The sequence below is a fragment of the Lygodium microphyllum genome, chromosome 24, assembly GCF_053477565.2.
Source record: "Lygodium microphyllum isolate KBCC chromosome 24, Lygodium_microphyllum_v1.1.10, whole genome shotgun sequence".
NCBI lineage: Eukaryota > Viridiplantae > Streptophyta > Polypodiopsida > Schizaeales > Lygodiaceae > Lygodium > Lygodium microphyllum.
The window spans coordinates 22,108,874-22,132,265 of record NC_141158.1 but is presented as its reverse complement, the minus strand read 5'-3'; positions in this window follow the sequence as shown (position 1 = coordinate 22,132,265).

Genomic DNA, 23,392 nt, shown 5'->3' with positions numbered 1-23,392 from the left:
GGGATCAAAAGGGCGAAGCTCTTCACCATCTCCTCTCCTCTTCTTCTCTTCTCTTCTCTTCTCTTCTCTTTTCTCACATGTGCAGCTATGGTGGATGGAGCTCGATGGAGGAGGCTTAAGGATGCTTGAGCTAGCATCTAGGATCGTGGAGCTACCAATGTGTGCGAGGGAAGAGGCAACTCATTTTGGCATCAAGGTAATCTCACTACACTTGTAGGTTTGAAGGTGTGTCAGCTAGGTGAGAGATAGCCATTAGAGCTCGCTTGAAACACTTGAAACAATAAGCAATCCATGGGTCTTGGCGGTTGAGTGTGAGCTCCCTCCACATTTTGGTTCCGTTGCTAGGACCAATGAATTGAAGCTTGGGCACTTGTGTGCCTCATATCGAGCATCGAAGTAAGGGATTCATCCTCAAAACAGAGCTTGAGATAGGTAGGAAGTTTGGGTTTTTTGATCTTCGATACAAGTATTTTGGTTTTTTGATGATTGGAAATGAAGGGGAAATAATTCCAGTTATTTGCTTTTGATTCTTGTTGCATTTAGCATAGGTTAGCATTAAGAAATCGGATTGGAAAAGCATAGGATTTACTGCTATAAAACATGGCAAAACAAGGCACAAATTATGGTAAATGGGGAAAAAAGAGTATTTGAAATTATTAATGTCGGCAAGTGAGTGATTGGGGATGGCAAAGCCAGGAGACCATAGAAGAGCTCATTTTTCACCCTAGCATTGAGAGAGAGAGAGAGAGAGAGAGAGAGAGCTTCCATTGGTGATTCGATTTGATCTTGCCATCGGGGAGTTCTTCGTACGCGTCAAGTATATCAAACCCTTCCTCCTATGTCCTTGTTGTGATCTGGAAGTTTGTGTGCCTTATGATTGCTTGAGTGGTTTGGTTCTGGGCCGAGTCCCAGAATCGGCCCTTGGCCCTCTTGCATTTGACCAATTCGGCCCTCGATCCTCACACCTTGGCCCGACCGAATGTACCATTCGACCTTGTTTGGATTCGGCCCTCAGCCAACTTGATTCGGCCCAAACCAACTCGGCCATTTCCACTCAGTCCTTTTTGACTCGGCCACGTCCATTAGACTATTCAAGCTGCAAATTTGGCCATTGTTCCTATTCGGCTCTCGGCCCATCCGAATTTACCACTTGACCCCTGCAATTCGGATGAGTTGGGATGAGTCAGATTTTTGTAAATTTTTCAAAAAATTGCACCAGACCAAGCTAGATTTCAACCGCACAAACCTTTGAGAGCCATCTCGACGCCCAGAACTCGATTCTAGCTCAAGGAATAGGCAAATTCGCAAGACGCAGCCGCTTAGCAGCTTGAGTAGGTTGTTGAGAGAGTCAGCGCCCTTAACGAAAGACAATGGATTTATAGACCCCGAAACGAATCTAAAACGAGTAAGACGATGCACCAAGAAACCCTAAAACCTATCAAGATGATCAGAACAAGCCTATTAGGCCTAAGATGAAAATAGAGTGCGTAAGCCGCTTAGACACTTGTTCTTCGCACTCACCTTGATTTCAAGCACTTGAAGTACACCTAAGAACATCCTGATTGAGCACGTGTACAAAAAAGAACACAAACACACACACACACAAACACACACATACACACACACACACACACACACAAAGTGGAGGTAATTTGAGGATTGTATGCAATAATTAAGGAACTCACTCAGATAAAAGAACTTGAAGGAACCCACCAATAGGAGAAGATCCCAAGACATAGATGGGCTATCAAAGCCCAGCATAGGACCAAGAAAATAGCAATAGAGTCGTGGATCTACCCGACCTGCTTAACCTTATCGATAACTTGGTGGAGCACGAGAACACAACCATGTCAAAAGAAAGCTTAGAATGCAGGCAGAATGAGGAACTCGACTTAGGAGTTTTCCCAGAAGCGATCCAACAATTGATGAACAACTATGATTCTCACGCTTGGTATGAGCACTGCGGTAGAATGCCAGAAGCAATCATAGCTGACCTAGAGGAGGAAAGGAAGCTAGCCCACAAAGCACTACAAAGCATAATGGAATACAACCGAGACCAACAGACTAGGAGCCTGAGGCAGAATGCAGAGATGCACGAGATACATGAGTGTTGAATCTAGTAGGCAGGATTCAAACTGACTATGAGAGAGTGCTAGAAGGAGACTTGATGCTAAGCGAGCTTCTCATGAAGCGATTGCTAGACAAGATAGTAGCAGAGCAGAGTGCTGCAGTATTAGCGACATCACTACTAGCAGGGTTAGGGATAAACCAAGGCTCCAAGAGCCAGTTTAAGATACCAATTGTCGCTAAGCAGCTCGATAAGTACCATCCCCACGATGATCCATACAGCTTCATAGAGCAGTTTGAGCAGGTCTACGAGGCCAACGGTCTTACTGACTTGACTCGACACCCTCAAGCATTCGGGCTTTACTTAGGTGACAAGGGTCAGACTTGGTACACGAGTCTAGATGTCGCAGAGCGAGTGAACTTCAATGGCCTCAGAAACCTCTTCATTAAGAGATTTTCTGAGCTAGGATACTCTGACAACCTGCTAGTACAACTTATAAATGTCAAGCAAAAAGAAAAAGAGGATATCCACGACTATGTGACCCACGTGAGGAGTCTCTTTAAGAGAATCCTGATGGGTGAACAATCAACTGAAAGAGCAATGTCGATAGTATTCATCAGTGGAATATGAAATGAGGAGCTTCATAAAGCCTTGGCAGGCAACTCGAGCTTGCAGTGAGATGCACTAGCTAAGGTGTTTGAAGAAGCCATTCGAGTAGATGACCAATTGAAGGAGAGGAGCTTTAGGGACTTGAACCAAGAAGAGACCAACTCTAGAAGTTCGGAGAGAGATTCAACATCCAGCGAGTGATCAAGCACAAGTACCCAATATAAGGAAAAGGCCACAGACACCAACCAGGAATTGGTTGGCATGAAAATGGAAATAGCTAAGATGCAGGAGATGTTAAGACGACCAACGTGCCCACACGTCCAATACGTGTGCTGTGGCAGAAACCATTTGCCAGCTGTGTCAAGATCCTAGGTCATGACCTTATGCTAATTGCGGTAGGTTTGGTCATGACGTTGCGCATTGTAGATTTCCTAGAAGATTTCCGTACTCACAATCATACGATCAACCTTACCTAGCGAATAGGCCGCAACAATTATTCGAAAGGGAAGACCCATTGGCCCTTCCCACGTCAAATGACGTTAAGCCGACTGTTCCTAGAATGGACATAAATCCTGTTGGAATACCTAGACCGGTTGGTCCCTATGTGACCCATTCACCGAGAGCGATGCTCTAATTCACTACATGGAAGAGCCAAATGAGGAAGAGATTTACGTATACTCTTATGTCTCACATGACGATGAGGGCAACACAGTCCTTATGGACTATCGACTAGTACCGATGATGGCATTAGGTAGGGGATGAGGTAGAGGCCTAGGAGGGCAGACCCAAGAACCAATCATATGTTGGACTTGCAGTCACCTAGGACACGTCTCATCACACTATCCTGAAAGGGAGCAATAAAATAGAGACAAGGCTAACCTAAGGTTCCCTGAGTGCGAAATCACTCATCTCTTCACATTGACTGTCCAAAGTGAAAACCATCCTCGAGTTTGGCTAACGTGCCATTTGTCCCATTGGGGCTATTCAGTGTCGAGAATCTCGATGGAGAGGCTATATCTATCCCATTGCATGTCCTGACCGATGCACAAATGAAGCAAGCCAGCATATCAGTGCCAGGTCTCCTAGTAATCTTGATGCAGTCTCGATAGGAAAGAAGAGTTGTAGGCAAAGGAAGAAGAACCCAAAGCTAAAGTCATGCTCAAAACTAAGAGTGCCACAACACTACCTACTGGAAAGAAAGTCACTAACGCTGAGGTAGAGACATCAGCCCCCCCAAAGATGACTGAAAAGGGAAGTGCTAAGGTTAGGGAGTACCCCAACCCGAAGTGCCAACTAGAGGCCTTTGAGAAGGTGAAGGAGTGGGTAAAGGAGGCCAAAGAATACCTAAAATATATTGAGCCCATCTTAGAGGACAAGATCAAGGATCTCTTCAACATAAGCACGCCAATCTCACCTACTCGACCAAAATCGAGAGATACGACTGTGCTACAAGCAGTACCGCTTAGGCAAAGCCTTAATGCTATGGGCCAATAAATCAGTCACAACCATTGGCCAGGACAATTTGGAATAGGAGAAAGACAAGCATCCAATGACCTCCTCACTACTCTAGTGACCACCCCTGTGTGATGCTAAGCCTGGGAGATCTGCTTAGGCAGCATCCGACCCTATGGCAAGAATTGAAGCAGTGGGTTGAAGGATCATGAGAGCAAGCTATTGCAAACCTACAAGAACATGATGCAAAGATGCAAATACCAAGTTTGACGTTGCACTCTATGCCTAAGTCCTTGCATGTTAATGCTTTTTTGGAAAGGCACCAAGATGCATGCGGACTTACCGGTCTTAGCCCTAGGCGACACAACAAGGAAAGGGATTGTAGACATAGGGGATAGTCATGAAGGGAGTGGACTACGATATCCTATTGGGCTGACCCTGGATGTGCAATGCCAGAGTGATCGAAGATTGGGGGAATGGTCTCATCTTCCTAGGCAATAGAACAAAAGTCGTAAGGGTAGAAATGGACTCCTGAAAGACTACACCAGTCGACCTCGACACCATTTCTGTGATGCTTAAGGGTGATGCTCAGATCAAGAAATCCTATGGGCCCCTATCTAAGTATATCCCATATCTGAAGATGAGCAAGATTGGATGCATATCCTTGCTACCATCAACCTACCGTTCTCACACAATGAGGACTATGAAAATGCCATTAAAATGATTGGCAAGCCCAAGGGTACACCCTCGATACCGGTTTGCATGATGGCAGGAAATCTTCGCAGAAGACCCAACCCTATCACTTTCCAAGTGTCAAACAACAAGAGGGAACTCCAGGAGATTTTAGAGTATTTGACCAGCAAGCTAGTTGGCAATCCAGCAGCGAATTTCGAGCCACTCCAAGATCTCTTAGATGAACCAAGGTGGCAATGGACCAGGGTGCATGACCTAAACCTCATGTACAATTGGGTCCTAGTCCCCTATCAAAGACATGAGACATAGCAAGACCTAGGAGATGACGAGCAGTTAGATGAAGATGCTTCTGATGACGAATACGAAGACTGCCGCTCCTTCAGTGATGAGAGTGGGGGTAAGATAGATACCATAGGATACGACACTAAAGGACGAGAGATAGAACATATATGAGTAGACTCAAGCCACAGAGAAAGAACACCTTCAGGATAGAGCGAGGGGTCATGCACGTGGATTGTGACCACGCTTGGTTGGAACATAGAGGAGCCATATACTTTGAACAAGTAGGCCTAATCCAACTAGGTGCCACGCCAGTGCTTAGAATAGAGTCACCCTCTGAGTTGCAACCATCGGGAGAGACAGCCTCTTCTAGCGAAGATGGGGAGTTCAATTCTGAGTCAGAAGAGAGCTTAGAGAGCGACCCAAAAATACATAGGCCTTCCAAGTCTAGACGTACCAAGGGGGACCTACTCGTCCACTTGAGGCGTAGATGGTTAAAGGAAGAAAGGGCAAAATAGCCTAAGGACGCACGAGCAGACGAATAACGAAAACCATAGGACCTCCCTAAGAGATTTACAAAGTTCAAGAAGGGTGATAGGGTAGTGATCCTGCTAGATGCCAAACGATAAGGGCACATAGACTCATGCAGTCAAGGAAGAGATTGACAAGCTAATGAGAGCAGGATTCATCTATGAAATTGGTCACATAGATTGGGTGTCACCCACAGTTATTGTAATGAAGAAAAATGGAAAGATTAGAGTGTGCATCAATTACAAGAAGGTGAATGCTACCACTAAGAGGGAAAACTACCCATTGCCATACACCGAGCACATGCTCGAGAGAGTGGCGGGCAAAGAGGCCTACAGTTTTCTAGACAGCTTCTCTGGATATAATCAGGTGCATGTGCATCCTGACGATAGGCATAAGACTGCATTTGCCACTGAGTGGGGTATCTTTGCCTACATAGTCATGCCCTTCGGGTTGACTAACGCTCCAACCACCTTTCAATGCCTTATGTGCACTATATTTAAAGACATGCTCAGGAAAGAGTTAGAAGAATTCGTAGACAACTTGTGTGTTCACTTGACCTGGAGAGAACACTTAGACAAACTCCGAGTAGTCTTTGAATGGTGTTGCCTATATCATCTCTCTCTGAATCCCTTAAAGTGCTAGTTCTGGGTAAAGCACGGATGCATCCTAGGGCATGTGGTGTCAAAGAACGGATTGCCATGAACTTTTTGAAAGTTAGGGTCATTGTTGATCTTCCACCCCCAACCAACTATAAGGGAGTTCAATGCTTCTTAGGTCATACGGGGTATTATCGACAGTTTGTGATGAATTATCCATTGATTGCTAGACCTCTATAGTACAAACTGTTGATTATATTCGAATGGACTAAAGAATGCCAATGTCCATATGAGGAATTGAAAAAGGCTCTGAGACCACAACACCGATTCTACGAGCCCCAAATTAGACCATTACCTTCCACGTGCATACTGATGCTTCGAAATTCGTTGTGGGGGTAGCGTTGTGCCAACCTGGCAAACACAATCTCGTCTATCCAGCGAGCTTTGCTAGCAGACAACTCATTGAGACCGAGATGAACTACTCGATGACAGAAAGAGAAGGTCTGGCCATGGTATTTGCTGTGAAGAAATTTTGGCATTATTTATTAGCCACGCCTTTCACTTTCTTTGTGGACCATCAAGCCTTGCTATATTTAGTAAACAAACATTGTGCTACAGGGATGCATAGCTCGATGGCTCCTTCTACTTTTAGAATTCGACTTCTCTGTGGTTGTACGAAAGGGAAAGCATCACTACATGGCCGATCACATGTCATGCATTGCCACAGGAGAGGCCGTTGGACAAGACATCGCTTATGAGTTGCAAGACACGCACTTGTTTAGCCTATCCAGTGAGAGAGATTTATTTCGGGCCGACTTGATGCCATATTGGGTAGACAACATCATACAAGTGCTTGAGCATGGACCACCTGAATAACTAATGGAGAAAGCCCGAGTTAGGCGACTTATCACCTCAAGATCCAACCCTATCAGTTGATAGCAGGCCAACTATATAGGCTAGGGCAAGATGGATTGTTGCCTAGATGCATATGTGAGTATGAGATGCACGATGCACTCTCAGAGACGCACAACGGAATTGCTGGAGGACACTTTAGCAGAGATATGACAGCCCGCAAGGTGCTGCAGTCTCAACTGCGGTGGCCCACACTTTTTCGTGATGCAGCATGATTTGTTAAGCACTATGACGAGTGTCAGCGAACAAAGGTCCCAATTCGCAAGGATCAGATGGAGCTAACCCCAATAATTGCATAACCCTTCAAAAAATGGGGAATTGATTTCATAGCACCCATTAGTCCCGTGGCACAATACTCGCAAGCCAAGTACATCATTGTAGCCACTGAATATCTAACAAAATGGGCAAAAGCAAGAGCTACGAGAAAGAATGACGCTAGAATGATTACCAAGTTCCTATGGAAGTAGGTAATCTCACGATTTGGCTTCCCTATCGAACTGGTTAGCGACCAGGGCACACACTTTATTAATGAAGTGATTGCACATCTTCTATCCACCTTTCTAATTATCCATCGGAAATCCTCACCATACTACCCTTAGGCAAACGGTCAGGCGGAATCCACAAATAAAATTCTAGTAAACGTCTTGACCAAGGTAGTCTTTGCTTTGCGTAATGACTGGGATAACAAGTTGATGGCAACCTTGTGGGCTTACTGCATAACCAATAAAATGACTGTAGGCCAGACACCTTTTAGGTTGACCTATGGAACTGAAGCAATTCTACCTATAGAGTTCTTCATTCCTAGCTTGAGGATCACACTTCATGAATGATGGGAAGGGAAGGAGACATGGATAGAACGTCTAGTTGAACTTGAATGCCTCTCGAAAACTCGACTTCTGGCTACCTATGTGCTCATATGTGAGAAAGCATGACGCAAAAGCTGGTTTGACAAGCATGTCAAGTATCGCAACTTTGAACAGGGAGACTTAGTGCTTTTGTACTTTGTTGAGGGGCATAAACAAAAAATGAAGTTTAAAGGTCTAGGGCCTTTCAAGGTTCGTGCCATTAACTGAATTGGTAATGTCGAACTCGAGACTCTGGAAGGTGAGGGCATAGGCTTCTTCAATGGCAATCGAATCAAGAAGTACTACCCTCCCATGCATCCTCTGCATGAACCACCAATGTTAGAACCCCCTATCAAGGTACGAGTAGCCATAATCACAGAGATTGATGATGAAAATGAGGAATTTGTAGAACCTGCTTACCTTTGTATCAAGGTCATTGCCAAGCAAACATGTACTTTCAACACCTTGATCGATGAGGGAGATCACTGCAATGTCGATTATGAGTCGCAGCATATCCACCTAGCCATTGGCAATCCACATAGTAGCAGCTTTCTGCAAGGGTTGCGCGACCCCTATGAGATCCGCAAACCCATCGGTAGAAACACTTGCAGCCAAGTCTAAGGAGGGGGGTTGTGACTTGTTACAACCCACCAAGCCTCTATGCCAGCAACTCGCTAAGGCCAAAGCCAATGCCCATGAACCCCAATTCAGATGGGTACCTAAACATCAGAGCTTGCCACTGAGGAGCAATCGGCCACGCCTTCGCAAGACTAAGAACGTAACCTCAAAACCTAGGAGGCCAAGACAAAGCTACAGATAGTGATGTACGGTCAAGCACAAGGCTATTATGAGGGTAATGCTTGGAGATGGACCCCTAAGGCTAAAACATCCAAAGGCACTAATCAAACACTGCCCTCATGCTTTAACCATAGCCAGCCATACAACGTGTCAAGGTGGCCTAAAGCCGCATAAGCCTCGAGACATCAAGCCCACAAACTCACAATTGATTATGCCCATGAAGATCGACCAAGTCTATTGGCCCAAATCTCAATCTGCTACTCCCAAACTAGTACCACGTAACTCTGCCAAGACTCAGGAAGCCACATCTGCAAGTAGCAGTGCCCCATTAGCAGTCCACTATTGTGCAAGGAACCAAACCGCAATCTCAAGAACAACCGAAACTGCAACCATCTGTTGCCAAACTCTCTAGTTCTATCAAACCCTAACCACCCGTAGGCCTTAGATCCTCCTATGAGTGGAAATTATTCTTGATACTAGCCACAGATCTAGCCAAAGACACAGGGGATGATGTGATTGCAAGCGCCTTAGATGCTTAGATGTCACATTCATATTGGTGGCTCTGAGCTATGACTGCTTGGACTTGGATCTATTGCAAGAGCCCTTAGTAACCAAAGTTTGTATGATGCCTTGTTCATGGGACACATTCGAATTTGCATTCGTCAAAGCACCCCAGTCAGCTTTGCAGAGTTGCTCAACACTGAGATATCTAGAGAGCAAGCCATGAAACAGCATCTCATTATGTCATATGATAAGTGAGCTACTTCTGCTATCACATTGACCAAGAAATTGAGGAGTTGAAACAACTTGCTGAAATCGAATCCCCATCCTTATAGAACTCGCATGCTCTTTGATTGCAATGCAAACTTGAAGGATGCCAAATAATGACCAATGCTGAGCAGCAACGTGCAATCAAGACATCGGAGTATGACCCAACTTATGTCACTCCAAGCTCGTATAGGGTGTTAACAACTATTTGTGGCTGACCCATGGAAGAGCACATCAAAGGACACCCTTATCTTGATTGCCTCTCCTGACCGAGGAAGAGTTACATATCGCTAGCTGTGTCGATTCCGGGGACTTCCTAATGGATGTCCTTACTTACATCACACACATAGGTAGTTGACCCTTCGATCTGGACCATGAAGCTCAGTTGGAGTACAATCCAGATTTCTATGCTTGGCTCATGTGAAGGTAAACACTTGACCCGTATGCCCTTGGCCCGCTAACCTTCAATCCTAGGAAGGATTCTTCTCAAATCCGGAAGGGGAGGGGGTAAGGTGAGTCAAATCAGAACCAATCAAAATCAAGTAAACACATAAATACATAAGAAAAAACACACCGTCATGAAAACCTTAGTCTACACTTAAACTAGAAAGGAAAGAAACATGTTAACTTGTGATTGAGGAAAAATGTCACAAAAATTTTGAAATAAAGGGTGAAAAGTCTGAAAGGAAAGTTTATTTTGGAGCTTAAATGTTTTCATTCAACAAACATGAAGTCTTTCTTTTCAGCAAATAATTGTTTTGAAAGCACTAATGGAAATCATGGTTCGTGATAGGAATGAAAGATGTCGCAGCAAGATCATGCTCACCGACTCTGTTTCAGGAGGAGGAGAGGACACAGTACGACATTAGCTTAGAAAACCGTGCTTATAATCATCTAAAATTCCACAGTATCCACAGCCTTGAGGTGGTGGTAGCCAAGGAGGAGTTGGATGGGTTTTGATGATTATAAATGGTGTTGGTTTGAGTTATGGGGTTTTATGATGTTCTATTGAGCTTTTGTATGTCTTTTGTTGTGTTTCATTTATTTCTTTAAGTGTTCTGTGGAATGAATGTTTAGTTTGGGAAAGTTTTCTTTATCTTGGAAGGAAAGAATAGAAGCTTAAAAGAGTTTGAAGAAGTGAAGATGTAGATATTGAAGACTTGAAGTAAATATTGAAGTAATAGTGACAATAGTGAGCTCTGAAAGGTCACTGTAGTATCTTTGATGTCTCTTTGGATTAGGCATACCTTTTGGAGGGAAGCTCCATGACCAAGAGAGGATCATGCATACCAAGGAAGTTCCATGACCAAGAGATGATTATTGAGTGTTATTCTATTTTATTGGATCAGAATTATGATGTATGAGTGATTAAAAGTATATGTGTGTGAGAGATTGTCATTTTCTAGGCCAAAACATTGTATCTATAAGAGATTGTGAGAGACTGAAAGAAGAAGACAATGAATCATGAATAATGAAGCTTATGGGATTATTTTCATTCAATATTAAGTATTAATTTGTATTCATTTCCTTTGTGGTTCATGGATATGAAGAATAAGTTGTGATAAATTTGTGGGAGATTTATTTTGTAATGCTACATAGAAAATTTATATTCCTGGTGTTCTTTTTCTTCTTATGGTTTCTTGAAAGCATGAAGAAAAAGCTTGTTGATGATACAATATATATTTGAAGGCATTATTTTTTCATTTCTTTGGTGTTCTCTAGAGAACTCCACAGTTGGACCCGAAAAATGCAAAAGAGGGAGGTCCAAATTTTTGAAAGGCCCCCCTTCACATATTGTGTAGGGCCCAGACTGACATAATGCAAGGAGAGGATGCTCCAATTGTGTAATTACAATCTGGCCTAGTGGTAGTAGTGAAGATCAAACTTCCCACCATCTTCCTATATATTGTGGGATCCTCTAATATCTCACCCATAGTAGCATGTAGTTTCACATTTTGATCTAATGGCATTGAGATTGGGTTATAATTAGCCATACCATACTTCGTCAACATATCTAAGATGTAGTATCTTTGTGAGATCCATATTCCCTTAAATATTTTTATCATCTCAATGCCAAGATAGTACTTCAACTTTCCTAAATCTTTCATGCTAAATTTCTACTTGAGAAGACTCTTCACATACTCCACATCTTGTATATTATCCCCCAACAATCAAATCATCCACATATAGGGTAATCACAACAATGCCCCTATATTTCCAACATGAAAATCAATAGAAATAAGATATTGTGCTATCTTTTCATGCCATGCTCTCGGTATCTGTCTTAGCCCATACAAGGCTTTGTGTAGCCTACACACATCATCGAGGTAAACCATGCTCTCATACCATAATGAATGCTCCATACAAGGCTTTGTGTAGTGTATACACATACAAGGCTTTGTCTAGCCTACACACATAACCGGGATAAACCATTTTCTCATACCATAATGAATGCTCCATATACACTTCTTTTTGCAACTCCACATGCAATAATATATTCTTTATATCCATTTGATGCAAGACCCAACCTTTTACTGCAACCATGGCAGCACTGGAGCAAATGGGTCCTCATAATTAATCCCATAAGTTTGTACATAACCTTTGCACTCAATCTTATTGTATACTTGCTCACATTTTCATCTACATTATGCTTTACTTTGTAAACCCACTTGTAGCCCCTACAGCTTTATTTCCCTCAAGTAATGGTATCAAATCCCAAGTTTGATTTACATCCAATGCAGCCATTTCTTCATCCATGGCTTTCTCCTAATGACCAATAGCTTCCTCGAAAGAAGTGAACTCAACTACTTTTATAACCTTTGCTATATATGGATAATAGTGCAACATAACCATCATATGTCAACCTATTTATGGGGTATATTACTCTTGTTGACCTACATGCTTGTGGAGCACTATGTGATCCCTTTACATCAACCTTAGTTTTACTTATACTAGGTGTACAAATAGTTGGAATATCAAACTCCTCATTCATACTCTAATTTTATCCATCAAACCCACCATCCACATGTAAATAGCTTGCAAAAATATCAAGCACACCAAGTGGCTCATCTGCATTTTTCTTTCCCTTTTATGATGTATTTTCAGTACTTGTAGGAGTATTATTCACATGCAACCTACCCCTCCATGGTCTCTCAGTAGACCTACTAGAAGTGGACTATTTTGGCCACTCAATATCTGTGATTGTGGATCCATATTTGTGCAATCACTTTTTCTTTTACATCATCTGTAACAAACTATTTTTCAGCAACATACCAACTCCTCATCTTATCAAATATAACATTTTTACTTATTTATTCATGCAACTATATTTTAACAACTATAATCTTTTTTCCCAAGGGAATAGTCAATAAATGAATTATTTTCAACCTTTAGATCCAACTTCTTTCTTAGCTCATCAGGAATATGTACATATCCAATGCATCCAAATACTTTAACATATAACAAATCTAGTTTCTTGCTAGTAAACTTTTCCTCTAGTGTCACATTATTCACTAAAGTAGTGGGAGTCATATTCATAATATATGCAGATATAGAGATAGTTTCAGCCCAATAATAATGAGGCATGTTTTTTTCACTCTCTTGTGCGATTTCTAGAATATACCTATTCTTCCTTTTAGCAACAATGTACCTATATGTAAACTACATTTGAATTCCAAGTTGTTTCTAAATTCATTGAAGAGGTACTCTCCCCCTCCGTCTAACCTCGAGCATTTAATATGCACACTTATTTGTTTCTCAATCATATTTTTAAAATACTGAGAGAACACCACACTTTTATCCTTCATGAAACACACCCATACCTTCCTCGTATGTTCATCAATAAAGATTATATAATGCTTATATCTAGCCACTAGCATAGTATTTATAGGACCCCACAAATCTGAATATACAACACCAAGTATGTGCTTGCTTATATGTTTATCTTAAGGAAATGCATGCCTTGTCTATTTTCCAAATTGGCATGCTTCACACACTTTCTGCATATCAGCCACTTTGACACATAGACAAGCCTGCCACAATTTCATGTGATTGTATATTCTTCAATCACTACACATTTACATGCCCAATGTGTTTATGCCAAACATCAATATCAACCACAACTCCTACACCTTGTGTAAACATAGCAACATTTAGCTCAGACATTTTTACATCCAAGGTAAATAACTTTCCCACACACTTGCCTTTTCTAACGAGTTTACATACATTCTTGAAATCTTTTACAAAGTAGCCATTTTGATTGAACATCCTTGCTCAACCATTTGTATTAACAAAAACCAAATTATTTATGATATTAAACATCATGCACGGACAATGAAATACTCCCAATATGAGCACTAGGATGCACTATATTGTCACTTATTTTCACAAAACTAGGCATTTCAAGATTTTTCATTTCTTTAAACCATTCTCCATGAGACCTCATGTGATTAGATGCACCTAAATCCACATACTATATATCATCGATCATTACTACCAATGCATCTACATTCATTGCATTCATCATATGTTGCATAGAAAATAACTACTCATTACTGATGGATGCATAATTATTATGCCACCTTCTCCCATTTCTCTTGTTTCCACCTCTTCTCTTTTCTAAAAAATCATATTCAATATGACCTTTCTAACCACAATTATAACATTCTCTGATATCATAAGTTGCATTCTACTTGCCTTGTCATTTATGGCTCTCCCTACCTCAAGATTGGCATCTAGCATTTATATGCGACTACTCTTGTGAGTCATGATATTACTCTTGACTTTGCTCATAATGACCATCATTGTGACCTCTACTATCATGACCTCTATATCTACTGGTATTAGAGTAGAGTATATGTTCTGAAATATTCTTGCTTTATGACAAAAATGTAGTAAGCCTGAATTTTTTCTATTCTAATATCAATATAATATTAGATCTGTAAAATTAGGGATGGTGTCTCTTGTGTTGATGGAGGTTTAGAACTGCTTCATCACCCAAACTATCCAAACATGCACCACTATATTATCATCATCAATCTACACTTGAATAGATCCAAGAGCTTCAATAATGCTATTAATCTTTAATGCATAGTCATTGATAGATAGATCGTTACAGTTGACATTATTTAACTCAAACTTCATGTGCAACTTTCTAGCTTTGGTATTTGTACGAAATAGTTTGCTGACCGAGTTATTTCATGCTTTTGCAATATTTTCTTTATCTTGTATATGCCCAATCGTGTTGTTTGAAACACCAATGGAGAGAATGCATAGCTTTTCTAGCATCTTGGTTCTATTCATTAAATGCCTCGATCTGCTCAGCAGACATGACATTTTCCTCCTATAATTCTGGAGCCTCAACATTATCTCCTTCAACGTAATCCTAATAATCTTGATCCATAAGCAAATTAGTCAATTTGAACTTCCAACTTCCAAGCATAGTAGTTACGCTTGTCAAGCTTGTAACTAACAATTTGATTAAATCTCTTAGACGTTGTGCAAAAAAATCCAAAATTTTACTTTTATCAACAACCACATAATTCAAGTAAACTGTCACATGTACTAAACTTAGCACATAAGCATATCCCGAGTAACACTTATAATATCTGCCAATATCCAAATACTATCTCGCAAACTAATATGCAATACCTATAACCCAACACCTGCAGCTTGTTTGTGAAATGATGAGGTTTGCAAAGTTGGTTAATCTTGTCATATTTGCAACCTCTAACTCTTGAATGGAGGTCTAAATACACCTATAACATAAATCTAGAGGTTAGTAACACTCCCTTAAGCACTGCAAGCTCATGAAGATGGCTCATCAATTGGATATTGCATGAGAGAGATCTCAACAAGTGTACTCCACATCAAGCTTCCTTGTAGACTCTTGTGCTTGTGTCTCATTGTTCCTCACTTGAAACCCACTCTAATACTATGAAAAGATGGGGGAAGAGAGAGGGATTTTGAGCTCTTGCAAGATTCACAACAAACAAAAAATGCACACAAGATAAGAAGTTAAAAACCCTACTCTTTCTTCTTCTTCTTATTCTTCTTCTTCTTCTTCTCCATTATAATAGTCTAGTAAGAATAAGAGAGAGTACAATATACACAATATACAAGTTGTCCATAGTGTAAGCACGCTAACTAAAAAGATGACTAGATAGATATCTCATAACTCAAATAGGTGGACTAACTAATGTCTAGTTCTATAAAGTATCATTGGAATGATATGACGATGCAAATACCAACCATATCAATAATATGAATGTGAAAAGAGTCATCTAGATATAAGAGTGTCAGCTCGTGTTGAGCTTGGCATCTCAACACTTGAGATCTGCAATACCAATGTTATTATCACTTATGATAATTAGGTCATCCACATAGATGATATGACAATCGAATCCACATCGTCCTTTCTCACACAAAGTGAGTGATCTATATCAAAAACATAGAAATTAATATTTACAACATACTTCTTGATCTTGTCAAGGTACTTGATTCAGTCCTCTATTTGCTTCCAAAACTAACATGCTTCATGACCTTTATACAATTCTACAACTTCAAATGCAAGTAAAAATGAGATCAACCCGTTTGACTGCATTGGTTTTAGTCTATATACATTTGCATGACCAATATATTTGTGCAAAATTTCAATATCTACAACTGCACCTTTGCCTTTAGCACATATAACATCATCAATCGTAGACATACAAGTATCCAAAGTAAATATAAGGCCAACTCTACTTCCTTTTGCAATTAATCTACATTTATTATTGAAGTCCTCTACAAAGCAATCCATTGCATTGAAATTAACATGCAACCTTTGGTTTACCATCTAACCAATTGAATTTTGTAATGGATGTCACATATAATGCAATCCTTGATCTATCATCTAACCAACAGAGATTAAATTTTGTAATGGATGTCACATATAATACATCAAATAAATATTTTTTCTGACCATCATATAATGGTTTTCCAATGTGTGAGATTGGGCGACATGAATTATAAACTCTCTCTATATAGCCCATACTTTGTAAATTGTACATCTCTCCAAGCCATTTAGCATAGCTAGTCATAGTGTTAAATGCACCTAGATTAACATGGCATACATCCTTAAAAGTATCTTTCTCTACAATAACATTGTTCATATACTACATGACAAACAAACACCCATTTTTATCATTATTCTATCTTGATGATGAGGATAATTTCCTTGCTACAATTTATCACTTTTGGTGTCATCTTTCTTATCATAACACTTAGTTGCAATATGATCTATTTTTACATAATAATGATAGACAATGCTTAAGTTATGAGAACCTCTATTCTACTAGTCATCCACATCTTCTTCTAGAGCTCCCTTGACCCTAGAGTTATCAAAGTCTCTTGAAATTTGTATATCACCAACTATTAGTCAATCTACTTTTGCTAGTTACCACTAGCACATCCCACCAAGAGATAGATCAACTTATCAAAATCAAGAAATCACTTTTGTATATGCACAAAAATAACAAAGGCTGTTCCCAAGTCTTTTTATTATTGTTAACAAGAAATCCAAGATGCAAAGTTAAAGCATAAGTATTGGATTTATTCTTTTGTGGACTATTATTTTACTAAGCTTCATTATATTAGCTTTAGAAAATTCTGGTACTTCACGCAATGGATATATAATATTTATGGTTGTATTATTCTGTGAGAGCCGACTATGCACATTGTATCATCACCCATAGTTATATTTGTCACACTTACAATTGTTGTACGCATTGCACATATGGATGTGTAATCAAAAGAGCATAGACTAGGTCTAATTAGGCTAAACTAGAAGCTTGCAGACCAACCTAGAGTCCACATAGTGGGTAGGATGCCCACAAGCGGGTGCAAATCCTAATTCACAGTTGTGAAAACCCTAAAATGCAAAGTGGGTGAAACTCTAAAATGCAAATAGGGTACCACCCTATAGAAGCGGCCTAAACCTAATTCTAATATTCTTCTATATAAGGGTGGGAAGTCTCAATTGTATTTACCCTTTTAGTGCATCCATGCTATAGAAGCTCTATTAGTGTAACTATTGAAGCTTTCTATTCACTTCTTATATTCTATTATCTTGCTTCCATTGTTGAGAGCAAGGAAGAGAGAGTGTGTGTGAGATATGTTTGAGCAAGAAACTAAGGAAAGTGAAGCTCTATATAATCTTCTTCTTCTTCTTCCCATCCATGGTAAGAGGATTGAGGTTGGAGTTGTATGTGAGGTTGCGAGGTAGTGAGAGATCCCACATCGTGAAGCTCTTTTCCATCTTCTTTTCATTATTCTTCTCTATTTTCTTATCTCATTGTGGACATACTTAGTGGTGGATGCGAAAGAGCAATGACTTTAGATTGTGCTACTTGGGTTGTGGAACCATTATCAAGCCTTCAAGCCTTTGGACTACAACATCGAAAGATAAGGTAAGTGAGTTCACTATATCTCAAAGATAATATTGTGATATCGCTTTCTTGCATTAGAGAGATGCATGTTTAGTTAGAGTGGAGTGTTGAGAAGATAAGATGAGAGATTGTGTAGGTGATTTTACTACACCTCAAAGCTAATCTTGTGATATTGATTTCTTGGGTTAGAGAGAACAATGAATGGTCATTTAGAGTGAAGTGTTGAGAAGACAAGGTGAGAGATTGTCGCCAAAACGAGTTACAACTTCTAAAAGAATAGAAGTCCATCTAATGTCATGTGACTATTGTGTATTTATCCAAAAAATTTGATTCTATTTTGTTGAGACAAAGACAACCGTCAAGATTCTCACACTCCCACCATGTGGTAGAATAGGAGCCTTGTCTACTTGAGTATGGATTGGCTCAATGGGACATTGATTATCTACACCCGTGACTTCCAGATTCCAAAACACATGTAGCTAGTTTTGGGAAGGCTGAATCAAGAAGAACCGATCTATTGGATTGAGATTGAGAAAAGTGAACTTGTGTGAGTAGAAGAAAACACAAAATACAAAATCAAGTTCCTTACCATTCTGATCATATGCCCATGATGATGATTCATAGTGTTAGAATATAGGCATGGGAATTCACCCTAAGCAAGGGTCTATGAGGGCAGATGGATGTGAATGGCCTTAAGGAGCAGGGAAAACCCTAACCCTAGCTTGGAAGAGGCTATATAAACAGCCTATGGGTCACTATCAAGTGTGAGAGAGAGTGTACCCAAGTTGTACTCTAAGCAACTTAGTAAGCAAGATTCTTTAATAACCTTGAGAAGATTCTCTGAGGTAGGATACTCTAACAACCTCATTATTAGGTTGATGAATGTCAGCCAAAGGGACAAGGAGGATATTTGAGGCTACATCATTCATGTGCGGAGTCTCTTTAAGAGAATCCTAGTGGGGTAGAACGACCTAACAAATGAGCAGTCTCCACTATATTCATAAACGGAATTCAAAGTGAACAGCTTTACAAGGCCTTAGTGAGAAACTCAAATCTACAGAGCAACATGCTAGCTAGGGTCTTTGAAGAAGCCATATGTGTGGATGACCTGCTCAAGGAGAGAAGCTCAAGAGCTACAACTCAAGATAACACTATCTCTAGATCCTTAGAGAGAGCTATGACCATTAGCAAAAGATCTTGTACTTTGAGCTTTCATCTCCCTCTTGTGCACATTCTTCTTGCTACAAACTCTGATTTTCCACATGGTATCAGAGCCATCTCTAATCCTCTCAGCTTCTTCTATCCTCAACTTCACTAAGTGCACATGATTTTCCATCATCTTCATCTTCTCCTTCTTACCTTCATAGCCAAACCTTGACCCCCTGACCTTGGAGGACCTCGGGAAGCCAAAGGAGAGCATTTCGGCTCCTAACTTCTACTGAAGACTTCTTCCCCAACACAAGACGACCTAGCATGGCACATTAGAGGCCAACATGACGCGTTGTGGAGGGCAACATTACTCAAATCATCAAATCTGGCATAGAGCTGTAGGCAGCTTGATTCGAGCTAAAGCATGACCTGGAGAAGGTGCAATCATGGTGGGCTTCTTGGGGCAATGGTAGCCCCCAAGTGGGCTTCCTAACCCTAAAAGGATTTGACAACCTTCCATCTTTGCTAGCCACACAAAGGCAAACCCTAACTGCCTATTTCCTGGTAGCCATAGCCAAACCTCAAGCTTTCTTTATATTTCAATTTTTTTACACTACTGCTATCATTAACAGTGATTCTAATCACTGATTGATCTTCTCCAAAGTTAGTTGAAGATTTGAAAGCTCTATTTCAAAGTCGCTTACCCTTGGTGGACCTCCTTAGTTCATCAAACAATCCACATTTCACATCTCAAGTGGCATAAAACTTTGAGATGAGTGCTTGTAAGCACTAATGTGGCATTTTATAATCATGTTGCAAGCTAGATATTGACTCAATCTAGCATTTTATCAAAAAATTAAATCTATCAAGTGCTTTATGTCATTAACCTCTTCTTGATTGGTTGTAAGGCTATGTGTACAACTATAAACACATAGACCATATCCCAATATTAGTTTGCTGCTGGTAAATGAGAGATATGAGTGTTATTGTACTCTCCTCTGATCCATCCCATACAATAGAGTTGATTGATAAGCTGTGCTCCACCAAGAACTCCTCTAATAGGCCACATTATCAGGAAGAGCCTGAAGTCTAGTCAAAGCTCACCTCGTTGAAACCTAAGAAAATAGTAAAGCTTAAATCAAGAGTTGTTTGAAGAACAAGACCTCCTAAATCCTATCTTGAGATATTGCATACGTATAATTTCCAACCGTTTTCAACTCTACAAATTTAAAAAGTTGGCTATCAGTTCTACTATTCAGTTAAAAGGGACCAAAGTTATTGACCCATCCAATCCCCTTGATGTAGAATATGATGAAAGGGCTCAAGCCATCATCATGCTTCATTTAGATGAATCTTTAATTCATCATATTGACCAACTCTCCATTGCCAAGGAGAAGTGGGATGAACTTGAAAGGCTCTACGGTGCTACAGGAAAGAACTCCAAGATCTTTCTAAAGATTGAGTTTTTCAGCTTGGAATACAAACCGGGAGAAGTTATAAGCAAGTTTATTTCACATATGAAGGGGCTTATGGCATAGCTTGCCTCCATTCAAGCACCCATTCATGATGAAGATGCCATTGCCATCCTTCTAAAGTCTGTGAAGAAGGTTTTTCCAACCCTTGTGACTACCCTAACTAATATCCTGAACCCAACCTTGGCAAGTACCATCCAGTCTTGCTTAGATGAAGAGAAGAGAAACCATACTGAAGGAACTTCAGCATTTACTTCCCGTGAGCAAGCATTAGTCCATACCACTTCTACTAAGTGCTCCTCTTGTCACAAAAAAGGGCATATTGTAAGCAATTGCTGGAATAAATATCCTAACAAAATGAAGTGCAATAAATGCAAAAAGATCGTGCATATAACCAGTAAGTGTCCCAGTGTTCCAAAAGTACCTAAGGAATTGGAGACCAACTTTGCCTCCCAATCCACAGATGACCAACTCTTTTGAGTCTTGTAACATCCTCTACCTACGAATATCCTTGTAGCTTGATTTATAAAGGCATTCCATTTGATTGAGGGAGGGATCCTTAACATGTTATGTGATGCAATGCCACCCTGGCATTGAGGGGGTGTTAGAATATAGGCATGGGAATTCACCCTCAGCAAGGTTCTATGAGGGAAGATGGATATGAATGGCCTTAAGGGGTAGGGGAAACCCTAACCCTAGCTTGGCAGAGGCTATATAAATAGCCTATGGGTCACTATCAAGTGTGAGAGAGAGTGTACCCAAGTTGTACTCTAAGAAACTTAGTAAGCAAGATTTTTTTTTTGTACTTTGAGCTCTCATCTCCCTCTTGTGCACATTCTTCTTGCTACAAACTCTAATTTTCCACACATAGTACTCAGAACAAGGCTGATCAATAGGCTTGCCTATCAAGAGGCCTCAATAAGGGATAAACAAAATCCCATGCTTGGGTTGCATGAGGCAATGATGAATTGATGTGGTGATTGATCTTCTGGCTGGAGTAGCATACTATGTGCAAGGTGACTACCTTGGGCTCGTCATTGGCCTCGGGCCATGAGCCAACTTCACGTTCCCTCAATGGCATTCTTTGATAGTTATTACTGGTAGCACTCTATTTTCCACTTCTCGGTAGTCTCGGGCTACTATGTTGCCTCAATTCATGGGACTGCACCTCTCTCGAGATGTAGTAGGCAATGGTATTGACTCATACACATGTCTACATTACAATTGTCTTATTCTCTACATTACCTCCAAGTCGGCTCATTGAATGTGTCAGTGGCACTCATGCATAGCCTCATAATCTCACTCATGCACACCCATGCACATAGGTATTTTAGCATGCCTAAATTCTAATCATTCTTGCACGCACACTCACTCTCACATAAGTGTAATGCATTCACTCTCACATGTATGCTTATAGCCTTCCCTTTTGCACTACACATATATACATATTACACTCTTGAGTCTCACCTCACTTTTTGGGTGCACTTCCCTACCCTCACTACCACTAGCCTACCCGCACACACTCTTTACCTAAAAACGCGGTCTACTTCCACATATCGATATATCCACATGCACCCCATGCACACATACACCACAACTCATGCTCCATACACACTTGACACACCAAATACACATTTAGCACACACCTAACACACCCCAACACTTACATCCACACCCACACTAGCCTACCACCCATGCATATGCTTGTGCATGACACATGTTCACCTAATCCTATTCATATCACATACACTTATGCTATCATACACTCTCTGCAATCCCTAGACACCTAGTACTCTCACACTAGCACTCACACACTTGCACCCATGCCACCTACTCACACCACCCACTAACATCAACTTGCACTTGCACCTACTCATACTCACACCACCTACTCACACCTTCCTAACTTGCACTTGCACCAACTTGCACTCAGACCTTCCACTTGCGCCACCTACTCGCACCTTCCACACACATGCACATGCTTGCACTCCCACACTATACAAGTGTATAAGTGCACTTTGCCCTAGGATATCACAACCAGCACGCCAACTTAGGGCCCATCCACGTGTAGTCTTAGATAGGGTCGGTAGGTACACTTGAAGTAACACCCACTAAAACATCGTCACCCTAAGTTAGGCATCTTTTCATAGGGTCACCAAGTCCCTAACCAAAGGCTCCTTCTCTCTATCCCAAGTCACACCATTTCTAGGTTTGCATCATTAAGAATTGATTCTTGTAGCATTTGGGCTAAGGATGTTAGACCGAGATCACCTACAACTATTTAGGCTCACTAGAATCATAGCACACAAACACAAGCACTAGGCATAGGACATGCTACACTTTGGGAGGGGGAACATCATTCCAAGGGGCTGACAAGAGAGGAGCTATTGACTGAGTGACAATGAGTACTAAGTTGACTTCAAATCATCTTGCCAAGAAATATTCAAGATCATACCAAGACCAATTGATTGAGAGGAGAAGCTAACCACTAAGCTGAAAATTTCAACATTAAAAATGCTTAAGACCCAAGTGTGGCATTATGAATTCCAAGCTTAGACCCAATTGATTTTAAGTTGTTAACTTGAGTTGAACACAAGTGAGTTGCACTCACTTCACTGACTATGGCTTGCAAGATAGCTTGCCTTAGGAATTGCTACTTGGCCTTGAGAGAATAGAGAGAAACACCTTAAGTGGATCATTGACACATCCTAATTAAGAGGCCAATTGTGTAGAGTCTGAAAAGCTAAGCATCTGGAAGGCCAAGATATACACATTCCAACTCACAAGGCCAATT